Genomic DNA, 17,451 nt, shown 5'->3' with positions numbered 1-17,451 from the left:
GTGCATTAAATTCACTAAAATGGGGCAACAGTGCCACCTACTGTTATTATAGTTGTTTGTTCAATTCTGCCCTTTGAACTGTAGCACTGAATTGTGGGATATTCTCATTGCCTCGAGGACTGCAATGAGGCAGGAGGATGAGATGCTCTGTGAACATTATTGTTTAAAACTATGATAGAAACACCTTTTTCATTCTATTGTCGTACTTTATATTCTCTTTTGTTTAGTAGCCGTAGTATTGTATATGTTTGTTTAGCGTGTAACTTATGTACATGTTGTGTGGTGTTTCTAGAGCGAAAGAAACGAGTGTGTGAGCGATCCATCCTCAGACAGTATTTACGTGCAGGACTGCAATGAGAACCCCTGAGTTATCTATTATAACCTCAGGTTCTGCGAGTTGGTGCGAAGCCCTCCAACGGCTTCGCTATGGGTTTACCCCGAGGCACCGCCTCGTCTCTGAGAAAGCTTAATGAACTCGCCACCCAGCAGGGGGCAGTACCTTCCTATAAAGGCGGGCAGCACCCGCCGCACTTTCTCCAACTGAAAACTCAGCGAGAAGGGCGGCCGCTGGGCGACGAGGTTGGAGGGCTTCGCACCAACTCGCAGAACCTGAGGTTATAATAGATAACTCAGGGGTTCTGCTTCATTGGTGCTCCGCCCTCCAACGGCTTCGCTATGGGTTTACCCAAAAGGCGAAGCCTGACGGGATAAATGTACCCCCAGCTGGACGCCGCTCCTGGAGCAGCATCACTAGGGCCCCGCCGGCCCAGGGTCCAATCCCACTTGAGCCGTGGGCCCTGAGGGGGGCACAACAGCGCTCAAGACAGTATGAGCTACTGATCCCGCCGTTACGTCGAGGAGATAGGCCTTAGCGAAGGTAGACGTGGACGCCCAAGAGGCAGCAGAGCAGATATCCTCTGCTGCCACACCCCGCAAAAGAGCCACTGAGGCTGCCACGCCACGGGTGGAATGTGCCCTCAGACCGCTAGGAGCGGATCCACCCGCTGCTCGGTAGGCACGGATAATGGCCGATCTCACCCAATGAGAGAACCTCTGGGGGGAGAGAGCCTCTCCCCGCCGGCATCTACCGTGGCAGACAAAAAGGGCATCAGAGCGCCTAAACTCGGCCACCCGCCGCAAGTAACAGGCCAACGCCCTCACTGGACACAACAGGTGGAGACGCTCCTGACCCGGGTCCGAGTGAGGCGGCGGGTGAAAGGCCCGCAGCGTGAAGGTCGTCGCCCGGAACAAGGAACTCAGAATCTTCGGGCGGAACGCTGGGTTAGGACGCAAAGACACCGAAGACTCCTCGACGCCAAAGGAAAGACACTCAGGGCTAATGGAGAGGGCACAAAGCTCACTTGCTCTCTTCGTGGTTGTTAGTGCCAGAAGGAGCGATACCTTGAAAGACAAGATATCCAATGGGACTTGGTCAAGAGGCTCGAAGGTCGGCCCTGTGAGAGAGTCCAGTACCAACTGGAGATCCCACTGAGGGCTGGAAGGCCTTGCAGGAGGTCGAAGCCTGCAGGCACCCCGCAGGAAACGCGCCACCAAAGGGTGGGCGCGAACCGAAGCACCCTCAAAACCGACATGCCTCGTCGCTATGGCTGATGCGAACACTCTCAGTGTCGCCACAGTCCGCCCGTTATCCAGCAAATGTTGCAGGAAAGACAGGATAGCGGAGACCAAACAAGAGCTGGGGTCCAAGGACCTGTCTGAACACCAGCGGGAGAATATCCCCCACTTTGAGGCATAAAGCCTACGTGTTGATGGGGCCCGGGCGTTCTCCAGCGTGTGGAGAACGTCCGGGTCCAGGGTCCCGATCAGCTCGTCCCGTGCAGGAGCCACACCTTGAGAGGCCGGCCCAGCACCGGGGGCGCTGTCAGTGTCCCCCCCCGCCTGACACAGGGCAGCGGGGCCCCAAGGGATGGCCCACGGGGCCCCGACCGCCATGCGCACCAGCTCTGGGAACCAGAGCGCCCCCGGGGAGTCTGGTGCCACTAGAATTAACCTCAGCCCCCCCCGCCTCGTCCTCCGAATCAGGGGGAGAAGGAGCCGCGGAGGAGGGAAGGCGAACAGCAGACCGACCGGCCACCTCGAATGGGCTAAAGCGTCCACGCCTAGTGGGGGGCGGTCCGAAGCCCTGAGGGAGAACCAAAGAGGGCATTTGAAGTTCTCCTTGCTGGCGAAGAGGTCTGCAACCGGGTGACCGAATCGAGACCAGATCTCGCTTGCCACTGCCTCGGACAGACCCCATTCGTCCTGGACGGCCCCCCTCGACAGTCTGTCCGCTACTGCATTCAGCTCGCCCGGGACGTGCTGGGCTCTGAGCGAAAGCAGGTGACAGTCCGCCCACAGCCAAATCTTCCTTGCCACACACAGAAGGGCTGGGGATCTGACTCCACCTTGGCGATTTACGTACGCCACGGCGGTGGAGCTGTCTGAAAATACTAGGACGTTGGACTGTGACAGTTGGGGAGAGAGGTGAAGCAGGACATTGTGAATTGCCTTCAGCTCTAGCCAGTTTATGTGTCTGAGCACCGGACTGCTCCAGACCCCACTGGCATAGGCCTGACCCGAGGTGCCTCCCCAACCTGTCAGGGAAGCGTCTGTGAACACTTGAGTGTAACGAAGGACGCAACCCAATGGAACTCTCCGCCTGAGGTTGGCGTGAGAGTTCCAGAACTGGATGTCCTGCAAAACCCGAGCGGGAAGGCGCACTTTCCGACCTCTTTCCCGCTTGAGGTCTAGCTTGAGACGACCAAACCATCTCTGAAGCTCCCTCATGTGCAGCAAGCCCAGCCGAACAACCGTGTGGGCTGCCGCCATGAGCCCCAGGAGGGACATAACAGTGCCTGCTGTTGTCACGTGACACCGAGCTTCCAGCAACTGTGTTGTCAGTCGGAGAATGGGCTGGATACGCACGTCCGGGAGGCGCGCGTATCCTTCCTCCGAGTTCAACAGTACCCCCAGGTAAACTAACTGTTGAGCTGGAGTCAGAGCGCTCTTGCTGAGGTTCACTGTGAACCCCAGGGTGGCAATATGGCTCAACACCTTCTGTGTGTGAGCGTAACTTTCTGCCTCTGACCTGGCAAGGATCAACCAGTCGTCCAGATAGGTCAAGATCCTTACCCCACTCACTCTCAAAGGCTCCACTGCCGCTTCCACACACTTGGTGAAGGTCCTGGGTGCCAGAGAGTAGCCGAACGGAAGTCGAGTGTACTGAAACACCCGACCCTCGAGGGCGAAACGCAAGTACTTTCGATGTCTCTTGACTATCGGTATGTGAAAGTACGCGTCGGTCAGGTTGATAGATGTCATCCAATCTCCTGGACATACACCTGAAAGCAGTTTCTTGACCGTCAACATGCGAAACGGGCGGGTAGCTATGAACTTGTTCAAATAGCTGAGGTCCAGAATGGGCCTCCAACCCCCGGTCTTCTTCGCCACGAGGAAGTACCGGGAGTAAAACCCTGACATCATCTCGGCTGCAGGGACCAGTTCTACGACCTCCTTCTGCAGCAGAGTAGACACCTCGTTTCTCAGACAGGATAGTTTCTCCTGCTCCACCATACGCGTCCAGAGAATCCCTGAAAAACGCGGGGGTTGACGGGCAAACTGTAGCGCATAGCCCCGCCTGATTACTCCCCCCAGCCAAGTGGGTCCTAGAAGTAAAACCAGGCGACTCCAAGCCGAATAATGTTCTGTCAGAACCGCAGCCCTGGCGAACCTTGGGTAGTCCTCCGGCCCGCCCCCCATGGACGGGCCGTAGACGAAAGGGCATCACACAAGCCGCGTCTCTATCTCTTGAATCCACAGAACATGTACTCGAGTTGGATTCACTAGAACCCCCACTCTCATACATAAAAGCCGGCTCTGTGGGAGAAGCGCGCAAGTGCGCGTGAGACACCTCAGATGCGCGTCGTGCGTGTTTCCTTCCCCCCCCGGAAGTCTTCCCAACTCCCTGAGCACTTCTTAGTGTCACCGGAGCTGACAAAACCCGCGATGTGGAGGAAAGCGCTGGAGAATTAACCCGGAGCTGAAGTGAGTTAGGTCGCGCGCGCGTCGGCACCGCATCACTCACCCGGTCCCGTACATTCTCCAGCCCCGCTGGCGGTCCCGATCTGTTCGTCACTCGTGAGATCCGACCGCCACGCACCTCTCCAGTTGATCGACCAGACGGGACGGAAGTTCCTCGCCCTCGCCTGGTCTCAGAACGGCGAAAAAACTCGCGCGTAAAAACACCAGGTTGCGTCAGTTCCATGGCGCTTCTCCGCCGCCAACGTGACGTCCTCCACGGTGCCAGTGTTTGTAGACAGCGCTGTGGGGAAAGGAACAACCTCCGGTTAACATAGACATGTCCGGACAAGTTCCACTCACCTCATCAGCTGTCACGCTCTGTCGGGCACGAGCGCTGGTCGACGCGGAAGTAAACACAGCTGATTCAGCAGGTCTCGCGGACCTCTGCTCGTCTGTAAACAAAACACATGTGGTTGGAGTCTGCCCCTCATTCGTGTGGACAGACTCCATTATTGCAGTCTCGGTATGACCCGGACGAAGGGGTTTAAAACCTCCTTCGGACTGTGTTATGAGAGGAAAATCACGCCGTCTATGACCGGCGGAGCATGTTAGCTTAGCATTAGCGGCGAAAGTTTCTAATGACGCCTGTGAATACTTCACACTCACAGGCGGAAACACATGCACGCTACCAACATCTCTCTCAGAACGAACCACAGAAAACGTCATACGTTCTCTTGTTTTATTCCCGACACATTCCCTTGAATGAATAGGGTGGAGGAGCCCTCGGCCGTCGACTCTGCTGCGGCTGCTGGCTCCCCGGCTCGCGCTGCGGATCTTGGCGACGCTCACTCGTCGCACGCCGCCGCTGTTGCCGATGTTGTTGGTGCTGCTGGGGTGGCTGGTCTCTGGTGACGCTTCCCCCCAGCACCAGATGATGATGCCGACGAACGGGATCTCCGTCTCCGCGTATCCCCGTCGCGCATCGTCATCACGCCAAACGTGACGTCATCCATGACGTTTCTCCGCCAAACGTGACGTCATCCATGGCGCCGGGATTTTCTTGACAACGCTCATCGGCGGTCAAACCCCGTCAGCGCATGTCAACACGGAAGTAAACACAGCTGATCAAGCCGGTCTCGTGGACATTTGCTTATCAGGCCGACGAACGGGATCTTCTCCGCGTATCCTCGTCGCGCCTCGTCATCACGCCCATGCAGGTGATGGCGGAGCTGCGCCGCCTCCTGCCGGGCCATTCCTCTCAATGGTGCGTCCGTTCCATGGCGTTTCTCCGCCAAACGTGACGTCATCCATGACGTTTCTCCGCCAACGTGACGTCATCCATGACGTTTCTCCGCCAAACGTGACGTCATCCATGGCGCCGGGATTTTTTTGACAACGCTCATCGGCGGTCAAACCCCGTCAGCGCATGTCAACACGGAAGTGAAGTAAACACAGCTGATCAAGCCGGTCTCGTGGACATTTGCTTATCTGGAAACAAAGCACATGGTTGAGTCTGCCCTTCATTCGTGTGGACAGACTCCGTTATTACAGTCTCGGTATGACCCGGACGAAGGGGTTTAAAACCTCCTCCGAACTGTGTTCTGAGAGGAAACTCTCGCCGTCTATGAACGGCGGAGCATGTTAGCTTAGCATTAGCGGCGAAAGTCTCTAATGACGCCTGTGAATACGTCACACTCACAGGCGGAGCCACATGCACACTAATACCTCTCAAGTGAACCCGTCGAGTGCGCTGCAGGAGGGCCATGAGACCTGCAAGAGATACTCACCTGATCGCTCTCGCATACCCCATGGTCGACTCCATGCAGCGAGCCAGTCGTCCTCCTCGTCGACATCTGTTCATGACCGATGGACGACTCAGCTCGACTCATCAGGGCCCAACACGTTGGAACGTGAGCTTGTCGAGTGCAGCGCACAGGACTGCCGTGTTGTCTATTTTAAACAACACGGCAGTCCTGTGTTGATCATAATCATGATCTGAGGCGGCGTGGGTCGACAAGCCTCGAACGCTTCCCAACACTGTCAAAAGCCGTGGGAAGCGCTCGGAAGGCCACATAATCATCCCGTGTGATTTGGGCCTCTAGGCAAAACGAAGCAGACATGTGTGTCTCCTCTTCAGGGAGTCTTCGTGCACACATGGTTCACTTCAATATTCATTCGCCATCATTACATTCCACTGTCAGGAGCTTTCTCGCTGAGTTGAAAAAGGAGAAAGTGCGGCGGGTGCTGCCCGCCTTTATAGGAAGGTACTGCCCCCTGCTGGGTGGCGAGTTCATTAAGCTTTCTCAGAGACGAGGCGGTGCCTCGGGGTAAACCCATAGCGAAGCCGTTGGAGGGCGGAGCACCAATGAAGCAGAATCCTACAAAATAAAAGACAAGGGATCCACCGCGCGCAGCTTCATTGGTCGAATCAGAAGCGGAATGAGCCAAAGGTTACATATCGAACAGTCAAAGTTTATATTTAGATTAAATTATTCTCTGTCCAAAAATGTATTTATTATCCGTTTAATAATAGCGATGTGAATAAAATACTAATAAAGTAAACAGAGGTCGGATCTTTGTCACGTGTTTACTTCATGACAGCATGAAAATATGTTTTAAATCATTGTTGGATTACTTTGACTCTCCACGGTAAATAGTTTCAAAACGCTTTATATCAAATCCCGCGCATGCGCAGCAACGATACTGTAGGCTGAATGAGCTTCGTCTCTGTGAGAGAACTGTTGTTTTTGAACACATTACTTACATTTTCATTTAAGTTCATTTTTTATACCATCTAGTGGCCTTTGAGTATAACTACATTGATTATTATAAATAAATTAAATTGTTGTAGATTTAAAAATACAGAAAATTCCAACTATAGTACAATTACTGTATGCAGACATAAAAACAGACATATTCAGCGTGTACAAGAACACAATCACATTTATTTATATTAACACAACTTAATAATTAATTAAACTACTTCTGTAAATAAACAACTGTCTTGGTTCTAATGTTTTGCAACATTGGATCCTCCCATTTTCCATGGGCAGGAAGACGAGGGATGAGAGGCTTTGATGCCCAGTGTTGATGCTCAACAGAAGATAATAATAATATACATTTAATTAGTGGCGTCATCAACTTTGCGACGTCACTGCACATGCGCAGCCGGAATACTGTAGACTGTCTCGATCCTGTACTGACAGGTTCGCCCTCGAAACTCGCCAGTTCCTAAACCTGTCGATGTTGTTTATGTGTGTGTTTATTTTGCTTCGACCAAGTGTGTAACTTACGTGGATTTGTATACTTTTTGTAAACATTGAATACAAGCCGCTTATGAAAACAAATATTGATTAATAGATACAATTTCATAATCTCTCCCTGTCAAGTCTGTTTGAAACTTCTCGAGTGACGCAGAAAATCTCACTCATCAGGATCACTAGCAGTAAGATTATTTCACAACAGCAAACACTCACTGATCTTTACAACAACCAGGTAATAAAGAAAGCAAAATCCATCATGTCAGATAGTACTCAAGTACTACAAGCTTCTTCCCTCTGGTTCTCAGACAACCAACAGCCAAACAAACCGCTTCAAACACTCATTCATCACCTCTTCCATCTCACTACTTACTCCACACAGTACAGACAGACCCACCAACTCACCTATAGCTCGTCCCACAGTATCTTAGTGTATGCTTTTATATTTTATGTTATTTATCTTTTTTCGTGCGTCACTGTCTTTGTCTTAACAGCAGCATAACCAATTGCCCCACAGGGACAAAAATAAAAATCTTGAATTTTTAATCTTTTTATTAAAAAAAAAAAACAGTGTATTTTATAGATCATAATCATTTTTTACATTTTATAATTTTATGATTTTTATTCAAGTAGATGAATGTTACCCAGTGACGTCGCTTCGTCGTTGCATCCGACCTCCCTGAGGATCTCCACACACACCGTCAGGTCACTTATTCCCAGGTAGTCCTTGTTCTCCACCTGACCTGCGGCGGCTAATGTCTTACTACACGCTCAACAAATGGACACAAATAAAACGCAAAACAGCAGATTTGAATCTGCCAAGTAGCAGATGTTAATCTTAACTTCCCAGAGACATGCTGGGAATCATTAGTGAGAAAAGTTTTGAGACGTTTTTTTTCCTTGAAGTGAAAATAGGTTATAAGTCGTTTTTTTATTGAAGTGAAAAGGTTATGGTGTCACAACCTGGACAATTGTATGAGAGCGCTCTCCTGAGATCCGAACGATCTCTCTGGACTTTTTTCTCTCTGAGCGCTCGCTACAAGGTCTACACCATGTCAGACTTGATCGACAGATCACCTAGAGCAGTGCTTCTTAACCTTGTTGGAGGTAAAAAAAAAAAAAAAAAAAGGGAGGTCGCTCAGATGCCCGCGACAAAGTGTCTGAAAGTCGGGCAAGTCCGCATGAGTCTCCCCGCAAAGGTCGTGAGGTCCTCTTCGCTTTTTTTTCCGGTTGTTTGTGATTGGATAAAGCTGGTCGTGGGCGACACCAGCTGCCAGGAGCTCGTCCAAAATCGGGGGGATGTTGGTCACTCTCTGGATCAAAGATACCTGGTGTCGACGTGAAGAAAGAGAATGAGAATTTCAGAACTAATATTAATATTGTTAGACTATAATTATTCTTTCTATTCAACTCACGATCTGCAGCAGCACACGCTCCTGATGGAAGCATCTCAACTGAAACACAAATAAGATTTTACTTTTGAGAAATAATCATCTCAAATTCAAGAGACAGAAAAATAACTTGTCACCGACACATGCAGGTGTGTCTCACCCTAACAGCTCACCAAGGATGGCAGTTGTTCTGGTCCGGCGGGTTCCGTCAGTTGTGAAAACTACGGAAACTCATTCTGCTGACGTGATCCAGAGGCTGTTCTCCTCTCGTAAAAGAGTGTCGAGAGCAGCCAGTGCCATGGAACGGAGCTTCTCGGCGCGTCGTCCTGGGAACCTACGGGGTCGCGAAACTATCGCCCCTGATGACGGGACATTTGGTGACATTTTTGAAGATCAGGATCGCCATGGAACGGACGCACCAACATGGAACCTTTACGCGCGGGTTTTCTCGCCGTTCCGAGACCAGACGAGGGCGAGGAGCTACCGCTCCTGCTGGTCAGGCAGCTGGAGAGATGCGTGCCTTCACTGAGACTGGAGCTCTGGAGGTGTGTGTGGAGATCCTCAGGGCGTTCGGACGCGCCGGTGCGGGTGACTTTTTGGAACAAACGCGTGCTTCCCAGCGAGACGTCGCTAGTCTCTCATGCGTTCGACGCTGACCGAACGCTCGTTCACAAAATAATCCCAAACAATGAACTCGATACACTGTGGCTCAAAGCAACGACGTTACTACACCGTAAAGTCTGTGCAAAACAAGAAATAACCCATGAAATAATCGGTCAGCGTTTGTTCGAAAAAAGCACCCGCACCAGCGCTTTTTTGTTCGAAAAACTCACCCGCGAAAAGCGATTCGGGAATTAAACCGACGCCTTCTGAGGCACTGACTTGGATCAGAATTCTTTCACTTTTCAAAAAAAAATCTACCCGCGTCCGAAAAGCGATTTGGGAATTAAAGTAGATGCGCTTTTGTAGTCCCGCACCCTCACCGACGTCTTCTGAGGCACTGACTTGGATCAGAATTCTTTCACTCTCACACACACACAGGGAGCAGGTTGAGCCAGTGACACTTGCCCTGCTTTGCGATCATGTAAGTAACTTCGTACGAGTGTTGTTGTGTTCTTGTATTGACTCCAATACTGACTCCATGCAGCTTTAGTTTTGCCGGTGCGAGACTAGAGTTGCTGAACCTTGCAAATCATACGGATAGGACGCTCACATGTGAATCCATGTTGTACATATTCGTCTAGCGGCTGTTCCATATAACTTACCTGGTTCGGGCAGTGAAACAATTTCTCTAGGTCATTATTTTTCTTGCATCAGTCTGGTACTGAAGGTTTTATCTAGTGCCATTAAAGTGTACTTGTAGATGGCGCCATCGCAGTGTTCAACCATTGTGCCAGTTGAGAACATTCGGCAGCTCTTTGGATTAACCCGCATTGATATAGAGGTGGTTGAGCTGACACCCGTCCACGAAGTCCTGGGTCAACTCTCTGTACTCCTGATCGTCTACGGCCTGTTGTCGTGGTGTTGTCGATTGTGATCTTTTTGTTAAAATTGTTTGTGTCTGTATATTTATATTTTGATCTTTAAATGTAAAATTGAATAAGAAAAAACGTGTCACTGGTTCAACCGGCTCCCTGTGTGTGTGTGTGTGTGTGTGTGAGAGAGTGAAAGAATTCTGATCCAAGTCAGTGCCTCCGAAGCGCCGGTGAGGGTGCGGGCCTACGAAGGCGTCACCGCTTGAGTCTTTCGGGCATCTTCCCGCATCCGAAAACCTATGATTGTGCTTTAGAGAAGGTAAGAAACATTAAAACAGGGAAGTCTTAAAAGACCAACCCATAAGTGAAACCACTCCCACTTACCAGCAAACTTTCTTCCAAAGCTCAGTTGAACGTCTGGCAGCTGACAAGACAACAACGTCTGCCAAGAAGCACGTCTTCTTATGACCAAGAAATAGTTTCCACAGACACATGAACTCTCAGTCAAGTCACAGAAATTCAGAGAAAACAATCTTACACAGAGAATAGCAAAAAAACAAGAAATAATCCATGAAATAATCGGTCAGCGTTTGTTCGAAAAAAGCACCGGCGCTTGTGGTGTTTTCGATCTTTTTGTTAAAATTGTTGGTGTCTGTATATTTTGATCATGTCACTGGCTCAACCGTGTGTGTGTTGTGTGTGTGTGTGTGTGTGTGTGATCGATCCAAGTCAGCCTCCGAAGCGCCGGTGAGGGTGCGGGCCTAAGAAGACGTCACCGCTTGAGTCTTTCGGGCATCTTCCCGCATCCGAAAACCTAAAAACAATTATGTTTTATAATCGACGGACATGGGAGACAATTCGAGATGACGAGAAAATGTTTGTGCTTTAGAGAAGGTAAGAAACATTAAAACAGAGAAGTCTTAAAAGACCAACCCATAAGTGAAACCACTCCCACTTACCAGCAAACTTTCTTCCAAAGCTCAGTTGAACGTCTGGCAGCTGACAAGACAACAACGTCTGCCAAGAAGCACGTCTTCTTATGACCAAGAAATAGTTTCCACAGACACATGAACTCTCAGTCAAGTCACAGAAATTCAGAGAAAACAATCTTACACAGAGAATACCACAAATGCATGCCAACTTTACAAGTACAGCAGCAAGAAAAATTCTCCAAAGATCAAAATATAAATAAAAACAAATAAATTATTTTAACAAAAAGACTGACAACATCACAACAACAGTATTTTACTAAAACACACCTTCAAGGATTGAGCCCAATCTTGGACACAACAGTGTAAACAGAGAAGTCGATCTGACGTCTCACAAGTCACATTTTCAACATGAAGGCTGAAGAAACCAAATCAAAACTACAGGCAGAGAAACACTTGGCAGACGTGTTGAGCGCATTGAACGCACCTGGCAGACGTTGTTGTCTTGTGGTGAAGTTAGTTTCATATTGGATATTCGTCAGACATTCGCTCCAGCGAGTCATTGCCTGATACACACCCGAAGAGAGCTCACTGAAAGCAGCCGCTAGAACTGCCAAGAGTCACTGAAGCTCCAGACAAATTCAATCAATTTTGCTTTGACAAACGTTAACATATGAAAATCAATTTAAAAATGTTTTGAGAGGTGCATAGTAAAAAACAATGAATACATATTTAAAATATGATTTAGTTCTATGATCTCAAAGTGATTTTGATTGATTGTATCCAAACATCTGGGACTTTGAACATCAGGGAGAGAGATGGTGTCACTGTGCCACAGACGCCGCCTGCCACTCTACTAAAAGTCGTTTAGCCTTTCTGTGAGTCTCTCTCTCCCTCACACATGCACACTTAAAGGCAGAAGGGTAACACAGCTTTGTTCTGCTCCTGCTCTCAGCTGTGTAGCTACCTCGCCCAGTTTGAATGTTTACAGTTTACTCCAGTGTTCAGGTTGACTTCAGTGCCTATGTTTTTAGTAGAAGAGAATTGTATGGCGCTTTATTTTAATAAATGGACACAGCACTAAACTTTGTTGTTGGTTGTTAGTTTTTTTTTTAGATTTTGGCCGGGTCTGTCTCAACTACAACACAAATAAGATTTACTTTTGAGAAACAATCATGTAAATTCAAGTAGAATGTCCTTTTTTTCCCCCCGAAAATGAAGCGCACAAACTCGATAAATATAAATGATTTATTCTTGGGGGAGCCTTCATCATCGGCTGGTTCACCAAGGTAGGCATTTGTTCTGGTCCGGCGGGTTCCGTCAGTTGTTAAAAATACGGAAACTCATTCTGATGACGTGATCCAGAGGCTGTTCTCCTCTCTTAACAGAGTGTCGAGAGCAGCCAGTTCCGCGTTTGGTGTCCCGGTGTTTCTGGGCGGGAGTGCCATGGAACGGAGCTTCTCGGCGCGTCGTCCTGGGAACCTACGGGGTCGCGAAACTATCGCCCCTGATGACGGGACATTTGGTGACATTTTTGAAGATCAGGATCGCCATGGAACGGACGCACCAACATGGAACCTTTACGCGCGGGTTTTCTCGCCGTTCCGAGACCAGACGAGGGCGAGGAGCTACCGCTCCTGCTGGTCAGGCAGCTGGAGAGATGCGTGCCTTCACTGAGACTGGAGCTCTGGAGGTGTGTGTGGAGATCCTCAGGGCGTTCGGACGCGCCGGTGCGGGTGACTTTTTGGAACAAACGCGTGCTTCCCAGCGAGACGTCGCTAGTCTCTCATGCGTTCGACGCTGACCGAACGCTCGTTCACAAAATAATCCCAAACAATGAACTCGATACACTGTGGCTCAAAGCAACGACGTTACTACACCGTAAAGTCTGTGCAAAACAAGAAATAACCCATGAAATAATCGGTCAGCGTTTGTTCGAAAAAAGCACCCGCACCAGCGCTTTTTTGTTCGAAAAACTCACCCGCGAAAAGCGATTCGGGAATTAAACCGACGCCTTCTGAGGCACTGACTTGGATCAGAATTCTTTCACTTTTCAAAAAAAAATCTACCCGCGTCCGAAAAGCGATTTGGGAATTAAAGTAGATGCGCTTTTGTAGTCCCGCACCCTCACCGACGTCTTCTGAGGCACTGACTTGGATCAGAATTCTTTCACTCTCACACACACACAGGGAGCAGGTTGAGCCAGTGACACTTGCCCTGCTTTGCGATCATGTAAGTAACTTCGTACGAGTGTTGTTGTGTTCTTGTATTGACTCCAATACTGACTCCATGCAGCTTTAGTTTTGCCGGTGCGAGACTAGAGTTGCTGAACCTTGCAAATCATACGGATAGGACGCTCACATGTGAATCCATGTTGTACATATTCGTCTAGCGGCTGTTCCATATAACTTACCTGGTTCGGGCAGTGAAACAATTTCTCTAGGTCATTATTTTTCTTGCATCAGTCTGGTACTGAAGGTTTTATCTAGTGCCATTAAAGTGTACTTGTAGATGGCGCCATCGCAGTGTTCAACCATTGTGCCAGTTGAGAACATTCGGCAGCTCTTTGGATTAACCCGCATTGATATAGAGGTGGTTGAGCTGACACCCGTCCACGAAGTCCTGGGTCAACTCTCTGTACTCCTGATCGTCTACGGCCTGTTGTCGTGGTGTTGTCGATTGTGATCTTTTTGTTAAAATTGTTTGTGTCTGTATATTTATATTTTGATCTTTAAATGTAAAATTGAATAAGAAAAAACGTGTCACTGGTTCAACCGGCTCCCTGTGTGTGTGTGTGTGTGTGTGTGAGAGAGTGAAAGAATTCTGATCCAAGTCAGTGCCTCCGAAGCGCCGGTGAGGGTGCGGGCCTACGAAGGCGTCACCGCTTGAGTCTTTCGGGCATCTTCCCGCATCCGAAAACCTATGATTGTGCTTTAGAGAAGGTAAGAAACATTAAAACAGGGAAGTCTTAAAAGACCAACCCATAAGTGAAACCACTCCCACTTACCAGCAAACTTTCTTCCAAAGCTCAGTTGAACGTCTGGCAGCTGACAAGACAACAACGTCTGCCAAGAAGCACGTCTTCTTATGACCAAGAAATAGTTTCCACAGACACATGAACTCTCAGTCAAGTCACAGAAATTCAGAGAAAACAATCTTACACAGAGAATAGCAAAAAAACAAGAAATAATCCATGAAATAATCGGTCAGCGTTTGTTCGAAAAAAGCACCGGCGCTTGTGGTGTTTTCGATCTTTTTGTTAAAATTGTTGGTGTCTGTATATTTTGATCATGTCACTGGCTCAACCGTGTGTGTGTTGTGTGTGTGTGTGTGTGTGTGTGATCGATCCAAGTCAGCCTCCGAAGCGCCGGTGAGGGTGCGGGCCTAAGAAGACGTCACCGCTTGAGTCTTTCGGGCATCTTCCCGCATCCGAAAACCTAAAAACAATTATGTTTTATAATCGACGGACATGGGAGACAATTCGAGATGACGAGAAAATGTTTGTGCTTTAGAGAAGGTAAGAAACATTAAAACAGAGAAGTCTTAAAAGACCAACCCATAAGTGAAACCACTCCCACTTACCAGCAAACTTTCTTCCAAAGCTCAGTTGAACGTCTGGCAGCTGACAAGACAACAACGTCTGCCAAGAAGCACGTCTTCTTATGACCAAGAAATAGTTTCCACAGACACATGAACTCTCAGTCAAGTCACAGAAATTCAGAGAAAACAATCTTACACAGAGAATACCACAAATGCATGCCAACTTTACAAGTACAGCAGCAAGAAAAATTCTCCAAAGATCAAAATATAAATAAAAACAAATAAATTATTTTAACAAAAAGACTGACAACATCACAACAACAGTATTTTACTAAAACACACCTTCAAGGATTGAGCCCAATCTTGGACACAACAGTGTAAACAGAGAAGTCGATCTGACGTCTCACAAGTCACATTTTCAACATGAAGGCTGAAGAAACCAAATCAAAACTACAGGCAGAGAAACACTTGGCAGACGTGTTGAGCGCATTGAACGCACCTGGCAGACGTTGTTGTCTTGTGGTGAAGTTAGTTTCATATTGGATATTCGTCAGACATTCGCTCCAGCGAGTCATTGCCTGATACACACCCGAAGAGAGCTCACTGAAAGCAGCCGCTAGAACTGCCAAGAGTCACTGAAGCTCCAGACAAATTCAATCAATTTTGCTTTGACAAACGTTAACATATGAAAATCAATTTAAAAATGTTTTGAGAGGTGCATAGTAAAAAACAATGAATACATATTTAAAATATGATTTAGTTCTATGATCTCAAAGTGATTTTGATTGATTGTATCCAAACATCTGGGACTTTGAACATCAGGGAGAGAGATGGTGTCACTGTGCCACAGACGCCGCCTGCCACTCTACTAAAAGTCGTTTAGCCTTTCTGTGAGTCTCTCTCTCCCTCACACATGCACACTTAAAGGCAGAAGGGTAACACAGCTTTGTTCTGCTCCTGCTCTCAGCTGTGTAGCTACCTCGCCCAGTTTGAATGTTTACAGTTTACTCCAGTGTTCAGGTTGACTTCAGTGCCTATGTTTTTAGTAGAAGAGAATTGTATGGCGCTTTATTTTAATAAATGGACACAGCACTAAACTTTGTTGTTGGTTGTTAGTTTTTTTTTTAGATTTTGGCCGGGTCTGTCTCAACTACAACACAAATAAGATTTACTTTTGAGAAACAATCATGTAAATTCAAGTAGAATGTCCTTTTTTTCCCCCCGAAAATGAAGCGCACAAACTCGATAAATATAAATGATTTATTCTTGGGGGAGCCTTCATCATCGGCTGGTTCACCAAGGTAGGCATTTGTTCTGGTCCGGCGGGTTCCGTCAGTTGTTAAAAATACGGAAACTCATTCTGATGACGTGATCCAGAGGCTGTTCTCCTCTCTTAACAGAGTGTCGAGAGCAGCCAGTTCCGCGTTTGGTGTCCCGGTGTTTCTGGGCGGGAGTGCCATGGAACGGAGCTTCTCGGCGCGTCGTCCTGGGAACCTACGGGGTCGCGAAACTATCGCCCCTGATGACGAGACATTTGGGGACATGTTTGAAGATCAGGATCGCCATGGAACGGACGCACCAACATGGAACCTTTTACGCGCGGGTTTTCTCGCCGTTCCGAGACCAGACGAGGGCGAGGAGCTACCGCTCCTGCTGGTCAGGCAGCTGGAGAGATGCGTGCCTTCACTGAGACTGGAGCTCTGGAGGTGTGTGTGGAGATCCTCAGGGCGTTCGGACGCGCCGGTGCGGGTGACTTTTTCGAACAAACGCGTGCTTCCCAGCGAGACGTCGCGAGTCTCTCATGTGTTCGACGCTGACCGAACGCTCGTCCACAAAATAATCCCAAACAATGAACTCGATACACTGTGGCTCAAAGCAACGACGTTACTACACCGTAAAGTCTGTGCAAAACAAGAAATAATCCATGAAATAATCGGTCAGCGTTTGTTCGAAAAAAGCACCCGCACCAGCGCTTTTTTGTTCGAAAAAGTGGTGTTGTCGATCTTTTTGTTAAAATTGTTTGTGTCTGTATATTTTGATCTTTAAATGTAAAATTGAATAAGAAAAAACGTGTCACTGGTTCAACCTGCTCCCTGTGTGTGTGTGTGAGTGAGAGAGTGAAAGAATTCTGATCCAAGTCAGCGCCTCCGAAGCGCCGGTGAGGGTGCGGGCCTACGAAGGCGTCGGCGCTTGAGTCTTTCGGGCATCTTCCCGCATCCGAAAACCTATGTTTGTGCTTTAGAGAAGGTAAGAAACATTAAAACAGGGAAGTCTTAAAAGACCAACCCATAAGTGAAACCACTCCCACTTACCAGCAAACTTTCTTCCAAAGCTCAGTTGAACGTCTGGCAGCTGACAAGACAACAACGTCTGCCAAGAAGCACGTCTTCTTATGAACAAGAAATAGTTTCCACAGACACATGAACTCTCAGTCAAGTCACAGAAATTCAGAGAAAACAATCTTACACAGAGAATAGCAAAAAAACAAGAAATAATCCATGAAATAATCGGTCAGCGTTTGTTCGAAAAAAGCACCGGCGCTTGTGGTGTTTTCGATCTTTTTGTTAAAATTGTTGGTGTCTGTATATTTTGATCATGTCACTGGCTCAACCGTGTGTGTGTTGTGTGTGTGTGTGTGTGTGTGTGTGATCGATCCAAGTCAGCCTCCGAAGCGCCGGTGAGGGTGCGGGCCTAAGAAGACGTCACCGCTTGAGTCTTTCGGGCATCTTCCCGCATCCGAAAACCTAAAAACAATTATGTTTTATAATCGACGGACATGGGAGACAATTCGAGATGACGAGAAAATGTTTGTGCTTTAGAGAAGGTAAGAAACATT

General features: G+C 48.3%; 1 long non-coding RNA gene across 1 annotated transcript; it reads right to left on the bottom strand.

Moving 5' to 3' along the window:
• Nucleotides 1-8,061: 8,061 nt before the first annotated feature.
• On the bottom strand, nucleotides 8,062-9,035 carry LOC148062429 (uncharacterized). Its single transcript, XR_015713605.1, has 3 exons — nucleotides 8,845-9,035; nucleotides 8,696-8,734; nucleotides 8,062-8,608 (listed from the first exon to the last, which is right to left on the bottom strand). It is a non-coding gene; the product is annotated as an uncharacterized LOC148062429 (long non-coding RNA).
• Between the last annotated feature and the right edge of the window lie 8,416 nt (nucleotides 9,036-17,451).

The sequence above is a fragment of the Callionymus lyra genome, chromosome 17, assembly GCF_982586985.1.
Source record: "Callionymus lyra chromosome 17, fCalLyr1.hap1.1, whole genome shotgun sequence".
NCBI lineage: Eukaryota > Metazoa > Chordata > Actinopteri > Syngnathiformes > Callionymidae > Callionymus > Callionymus lyra.
The sequence above is the reverse complement of the archived record's forward strand: the minus strand, read 5'-3'. Positions and strand labels throughout refer to the sequence as shown.